A 7,500-nucleotide genomic window follows, 5' to 3' on the forward strand; every position below is an offset into this window, starting at 1 on the left:
CCTGCGGGGTTCGGTGCTGGACTCTTCCCTGTTCGCTCGCGCGCTACTGGGGGAATCCTTGTTAGTTTCTTTTCCTCCGCTTAGTAATATGCTTAAATTCAGCGGGTAGTCTCGCCTGCTCTGAGGTCGTTGTACGAGGTGTCGCACGCCACACCGCCAGCCGGCTGTGCACGCTACCGAGTAAGTACCGGTATGCGAACCGCCAGGCGACGGGCGCGCATCGCACGTTTAAGGAGACGCGGCCGGCCCCACAGGCGGCCACGACACTCCCAGGTCTGCGAAGCGGGGCAAACGCCGCGCGCTTCAGTATACGTAGCCGACCCTCAGCCAGACGTGGCCCGGGAACGGAATCCATGGACCGCAATGTGCGTTCGAAACGTCGATGTTCATGTGTCCTGCAGTTCACATGTCGACGCGCAATTTGCTGCGTTCTTCATCGACCCACGAGCCGAGTGATCCACCGTCCTGGGTGATCTTTTCATAGTTTCCACCATCTCTTTCGAGACAGTTGCATAGGCGGGACTGAGGCGTGTGGCGGCCCTGTTCCAGCGTTCAGTGTCCAACGGCCTCACGGCCGATGGGCGTCGTACGGCTCCACACCGGAGCGGACAGGCAGTCGGGCGAAAGTCATTCAAAACCGGCGCCAGGCGCCAGGTGCCGCAGGCCAGCCGCTCCAGCGCTTCAGCGCTCGTACCACACAACATTGCCGTTAGTTTTGAGACGAACGCGTGGTTCCGCACGCGGCGCACGGCTACTGCGAGCCGTACAGGTAGCTGCGTGTTGCGCGACACGACACGCACATCGAAAGACATGCAGTCTAGTCGGTAATGATCCTTCCGCAGGTTCACCTACGGAAACCTTGTTACGACTTTTACTTCCTCTAAATGATCAAGTTTGGTCATCTTTCCGGTAGCATCGGCAACGACAGAGTCAATGCCGCGTACCAGTCCGAAGACCTCACTAAATCATTCAATCGGTAGTAGCGACGGGCGGTGTGTACAAAGGGCAGGGACGTAATCAACGCGAGCTTATGACTCGCGCTTACTGGGAATTCCTCGTTCATGGGGAACAATTGCAAGCCCCAATCCCTAGCACGAAGGAGGTTCAGCGGGTTACCCCGACCTTTCGGCCTAGGAAGACACGCTGATTCCTTCAGTGTAGCGCGCGTGCGGCCCAGAACATCTAAGGGCATCACAGACCTGTTATTGCTCAATCTCGTGCGGCTAGAAGCCGCCTGTCCCTCTAAGAAGAAAAGTAATCGCTGACAGCACGAAGGATGTCACGCGACTAGTTAGCAGGCTAGAGTCTCGTTCGTTATCGGAATTAACCAGACAAATCGCTCCACCAACTAAGAACGGCCATGCACCACCACCCACCGAATCAAGAAAGAGCTATCAATCTGTCAATCCTTCCGGTGTCCGGGCCTGGTGAGGTTTCCCGTGTTGAGTCAAATTAAGCCGCAGGCTCCACTCCTGGTGGTGCCCTTCCGTCAATTCCTTTAAGTTTCAGCTTTGCAACCATACTTCCCCCGGAACCCAAAAGCTTTGGTTTCCCGGAGGCTGCCCGCCGAGTCATCGGAGGAACTGCGGCGGATCGCTGGCTGGCATCGTTTATGGTTAGAACTAGGGCGGTATCTGATCGCCTTCGAACCTCTAACTTTCGTTCTTGATTAATGAAAACATACTTGGCAAATGCTTTCGCTTCTGTTCGTCTTGCGACGATCCAAGAATTTCACCTCTAACGTCGCAATACGAATGCCCCCGCCTGTCCCTATTAATCATTACCTCGGGTTCCGAAAACCAACAAAATAGAACCGAGGTCCTATTCCATTATTCCATGCACACAGTATTCAGGCGGGCTTGCCTGCTTTAAGCACTCTAATTTGTTCAAAGTAAACGTGCCGGCCCACCGAGACACTCAATAAAGAGCACCCTGGTAGGATTTCAACGGGGTCCGCCTCGGGACGCACGAGCACGCACGAGGCGGTCGCACGCCTTCGGCTCGCCCCACCGGCAGGACGTCCCACGATACATGCCAGTTAAACACCGACGGGCGGTGAACCAACAGCGTGGGACACAAATCCAACTACGAGCTTTTTAACCGCAACAACTTTAATATACGCTATTGGAGCTGGAATTACCGCGGCTGCTGGCACCAGACTTGCCCTCCAATAGATACTCGTTAAAGGATTTAAAGTGTACTCATTCCGATTACGGGGCCTCGGATGAGTCCCGTATCGTTATTTTTCGTCACTACCTCCCCGTGCCGGGAGTGGGTAATTTGCGCGCCTGCTGCCTTCCTTGGATGTGGTAGCCGTTTCTCAGGCTCCCTCTCCGGAATCGAACCCTGATTCCCCGTTACCCGTTACAACCATGGTAGGCGCAGAACCTACCATCGACAGTTGATAAGGCAGACATTTGAAAGATGCGTCGCCGGTACGAGGACCGTGCGATCAGCCCAAAGTTATTCAGAGTCACCAAGGCAAACGGACCGGACGAGCCGACCGATTGGTTTTGATCTAATAAAAGCGTCCCTTCCATCTCTGGTCGGGACTCTGTTTGCATGTATTAGCTCTAGAATTACCACAGTTATCCAAGTAACGTGGGTACGATCTAAGGAACCATAACTGATTTAATGAGCCATTCGCGGTTTCACCTTAATGCGGCTTGTACTGAGACATGCATGGCTTAATCTTTGAGACAAGCATATGACTACTGGCAGGATCAACCAGGGAGCTGCGTCAACTAGAGCTGAGCAGCCGGCCGCCCGGGAGTGTGTCCCGGGGGCCCGCGCGAACACGCAAGCGTCCGCTCAATTATTCTGCAAACAGGAGGAGGCTGAGCTCCCCTGCACAACACACCTCGAAACCCTCTCAGGTCCCGGCGGCGCGCAGCGCCGTCCTAAGTACTTGGTCGGGTTCGAGAGAGGCGCAATCGCCCGGAGTTAGGCGAGTAGACGCTTTAGGTGCGACCACCCGTGCTCCCAACTGAGCTTGCCGCTGCCGACAGAGGCCCGGGAGCGTGCTGTCGTGGCATTGCCGGCGGGAGACAACACGCGCCACCTACGGTGACCGGCAGCTCCAACGCCAGCGCCACAGAAGGACAAAAGCCCCACTTGGGTGCCGAAGCGAACTCTCCCAGCACAGCGCACGCGCCAACACGTCCGCACAGCTGCGATACAAACCACCTGCGAGAACCGCTGGGGCGACCGAGCAGCAGACGGCGTCGCGGCGCCGAGCGCCGGGCGGCGGCGCATCCTCAGCGCACACAGTCCTCAATCGGACCAGCACACTGCAGATGGCCACCGCGCTTCGCACCGGGCCCGCGAGGACCTACTTTGGCCGCAAGGCGCCGCGAGCAGGGGGCGCCGGCGCGCAGCTGCGCCGCCTGCCGCGTCCGTCGGCCGGCGCGCCTGCCACTGGCCGCCCCCACCAGCCGGCTGTAGCGCGTGCGCCCACGCACCGCGCTGCCAGCACGCCGGGCGGCCCCCCCCTCACCGGCCGGGGACGGTCCCACCCAGCCACCGCCGCGTATCGCCTCACACCCAGATCCCCTTTCGCGTTCGTGGGCATGGTGGGTCCCCTTTCACGTTCGTGGGCATGGTGGGTATCCCTGAAACAACCGGTTAATAGCTCGACCGATCGTCGCCAACACTGATTCACCTCTAGCGAGAACAACCGCACCACAACGGGTTACCTGTTGTTCATTTGCGTAACGTCACCAGCAAACGTAGACGTCCATCGCCATTTGCAACGAGTATTGCATGCCTGTGTCAGGTGTCACAACACACTACGTCTGCCCACATAGACGCAACAACATGTGCACGCCTCGAGAACACGTGGAAGGTAGCCCCCGTACGTATGCGGTGTCCATTGCGCGAACGACTGTCAGCCGGCCTCTGCAGGATGTCGCAGATGTGGAACGCGGTGCAACATGCTATCACGGTGTGTGAGAAGAGACGACTACGTCCGAATACACGCTCCACTACATCAACAGACTGCTCATGCTGATCGCCATCCAGGGCGTCCGTTCCTCCCACACGTCTGAATGGCGTACCACACTGCAATCCAGCTCTTATAGGGAGACGACACGTAGCTGCGTGCACAATATTTGGACTGTATGGTCTGCCGTTGCTAGGCGCAGTCGTCGTACGGTCACACATGTGCCACGATGTATCATTCAGTACATACGGACCAATGTGCAGTACAGTTTGTGGGTTTTGCGTACATCGGCGGACAGGTGACAGGCCGTACCACAACGTAGGCTGAGTACGTCGGCATGCGAAGGGCATTGAACATGCAAACTTCTCAACGACCAGCTTGCGAAGGCAGGGGGGAAGGGGGGGGGGGCATGTACGTCCTGCTGCTATCCACATTACAGTGTATAGCAGGAGCATGTGGAAAGTCAGCAACACCTGCAAGGTGTTTAACATGACGCGATACACAGGGGACCGGGCAGTGCGAATAGCGAACTATATTGCGAGGGTTGCGGTTAGGCAACACTACACTAATTTAACGAGTTGCATAACAATTACAGAGCAGGTTCAGCGACAACGTGCGTCAGGTTAAGGCGCAATATAGGTTAGGTTGAGGCACAATATAGGTTAGGTTAAGGCACAACATGGGTTACGTTAAGGCACAAATTGGGTTACGTTAAGGCACAACATGGGTTACGTTAAGGCACAACATTGGGTTACGTTAAGGCACAAATTAGGTTACGTTAGCCAAATTAGGTTACGTTAAGGCACAAATTAGGTTACGTTAAGGCACAAATTAGGTTACGTTAAGGCACAAATTAGGTTACGTTAAGGCACAAATTAGGTTACGTTAAGGCACAAATTAGGTTACGTTAAGGCACAAATTAGGTTACGTTAAGGCACAAATTAGGTTACGTTAAGGCACAAATTAGGTTACGTTAAGGCACAAATTAGGTTACGTTAAGGCACAAATTAGGTTACGTTAAGGCACAAATAGGTTACGTTAAGGCACAAATTAGGTTACGTTAAGGCACAAATTAGGTTACGTTAAGGCACAAATTAAGGTTACGTTAAGGCACAAATTAGGTTACGTTAAGGCACAAATTAGGTTACGTTAAGGCACAAATTAGGTTACGTTAAGGCACAAATTAGGTTACGTTAAGGCACAAATTAGGTTACGTTAAGGCACAAATTAGGTTACGTTAAGGCACAAATTAGGTTACGTTAAGGCACAAATTAGGTTACGTTAAGGCACAAATTAGGTTACGTTAAGGCACAAATTAGGTTACGTTAAGGCACAAATTAGGTTACGTTAAGGCACAAATTAGGTTACGTTAAGTCACAAATTAGGTTACGTTAAGGTACAATATGGGTTAGGTTAAGGTACAATATGGGTTAGGTTAAGGTACAATATGGTTAGGTTAAGGTACAATATGGGTTAGGTTAAGGTACAATATGGGTTAGGTAAGGCACAACGTAGGTTAGGTTAAGGCACAACATAAGGTTAGGTTAAGGCACAACATAGGTTAGGTTAAGGGCACAACATAGGGTTAGGTTAAGGCACAACATAGGTTAGGTTAAGGCACAACATAGGTTAGGTTAAGGCACAACATAGGTTAGGTTAAGGCACAACATAGGTTAGGTTAAGGCACAACATAGTTAGGTTAAGGCACAACGTAGGTTAGGTTAAGGCACAACGTAGGTTAGGTTAAGGCACAACGTAGGTTAGGTTAAGGCACAACGTAGGTTAGGTTAAGGCACAACGTAGGTTAGTTAAGGCACAACGTAGGTTAGGTTAAGGCACAACGTAGGTTAGGTTAAGGCACAACGTAGGTTAGGTTAAGGCACAACGTAGGTTAGGTTAAGGCACAACGTAGGTTAGGTTAAGCACAACGTAGGTTAGGTTAAGCACAACGTAGGTTAGGTTAAGGCCACAACCGTAGGTTAGGTTAGGCACAACGTAGGTAGGTTAAGGCACAACGTAGGTTAGGTTAAGGCACAACGTAGGTTAGGTTAAGGCACAACTGTAGGTTAGGTTAAGGCACAACGTAGGTTAGGTTAAGGCACAACGTAGGTTAGGTTAAGGCACAACGTAGGTTAGTTAAGGCACAACGTAGGTTAGGTTAAGGCACAACGTAGGTTAGGTTAAGGCACAACGTAGGTTAGGTTAAGGCACAACGTAGGTTAGGTTAAGGCACAACGTAGGTTAGGTTAAGGCACAACGTAGGTTAGGTTAAGGCACAACGTAGGTTAGGTTAAGGCACAACGTAGGTTAGGTTAAGGCACAACGTAGGTTAGGTTAAGGCACAACGTAGGTTAGGTTAAGGCACAACGTAGGTTAGGTTAAGGCACAACGTAGGTTAGGTTAAGGCACAACGTAGGTTAGGTAAGGCACAACGTAGGTTAGGTTAAGGCACAACATAGGTAGGTTAAGGCACAACATAGGTTAGGTAAGGCACAACATAGGTTAGGTTAAGGCACAACATAGGTTAGGTTAAGGCACAACATAGGTTAGGTTAAGGCACAACATAGGTTAGGTTAAGGCACAACATAGGTTAGGTTAAGGCACAACATAGGTTAGGTTAAGGCACAACGTAGGTTAGGTTAAGGCACAACGTAGGTTAGGTTAAGGCACAACGTAGGTTAGAGTTAAGCACAACGTAGGTTAGGTTAAGGTACAACGTAGGTTAGGTAAGGTACAACGTAGGTTAGGTAAGGTACAACGTAGGTTAGGTTAAGGTACAACGTAGTTAGTTAAGGTACAACGTAGGTTAGGTTAAGGTACAACGTAGGTTAGGTTAAGGTACAACGTAGGTTAGGTTAAGGTACAACGTAGGTTAGGTTAAGGTACAACGTAGGTTAGGTGAAGGCGCAATGTAGGTTAGGTTAAGGTACGATATACCTTAGGTTAAGGTACAATATCGCTAGGTTAAGGTACAATATAGCTTAGGTTAAGGTACACGTTGTAGGGAAAAGGTGTATTTTGGGGGGGGAGGGGGCGGCAGTTCGTTGATAGTGATTATCGTAAGTGCATGCCTGCGGGATCATCCGATTTGTCACGTCAGGATGGCACTTGTGGCTCATGACAGGCGGCGCTCCGATTCCAAGGTTGTGGCAGATCTGTGTCTTTCATTCCTGCCATTGTTTGTGTACGTGACAGGAGGCAGTATTGTGATGTTGGGTGCACCCCTGTGTAGGACATGTGTGGGTGTTCGTGGCTTAGCTGAGCAATGGCGGATGTCGGAAGGGTGGGATATTCTGTTTTCTGGGTGGACCTCCCGGTCTGGTTATGATAGTGTGGATTGTGTAATGTGGCGGAGAGGATGCACCGGATGTTCTTCCATGCTGGTGGTTAGATATTGTGTGTGTGCCTGTTAGAGCAGAGAGTAGTGTGTGATAGTGTCTGGCTGACGTGTGGTTCTCATTGTGTGCAGAGGTCTTTCAGCATGTATAGGGACGGTTGTATATATTATCTGTATTCTGATGGCTCTGCATCTATTACTAATCAGTGCCGTGTATACGGTT

The 7,500-nt window shown here is 51.5% G+C and overlaps 2 non-coding genes across 2 annotated transcripts; both read right to left on the reverse strand.

Moving 5' to 3' along the window:
* Positions 1-317: 317 nt before the first annotated feature.
* On the reverse strand, positions 318-472 carry LOC126443461 (5.8S ribosomal RNA). The gene has a single exon (XR_007581932.1). It is a non-coding gene; the product is annotated as a 5.8S ribosomal RNA (ribosomal RNA).
* A 353-nt stretch (positions 473-825) lies between these two features.
* LOC126443468 (small subunit ribosomal RNA) lies at positions 826-2,734 on the reverse strand. The gene has a single exon (XR_007581938.1). It is a non-coding gene; the product is annotated as a small subunit ribosomal RNA (ribosomal RNA).
* Positions 2,735-7,500: the final 4,766 nt, after the last annotated feature.

This window comes from Schistocerca serialis, unplaced genomic scaffold, assembly GCF_023864345.2.
Source record: "Schistocerca serialis cubense isolate TAMUIC-IGC-003099 unplaced genomic scaffold, iqSchSeri2.2 HiC_scaffold_153, whole genome shotgun sequence".
Lineage (NCBI taxonomy): Eukaryota > Metazoa > Arthropoda > Insecta > Orthoptera > Acrididae > Schistocerca > Schistocerca serialis.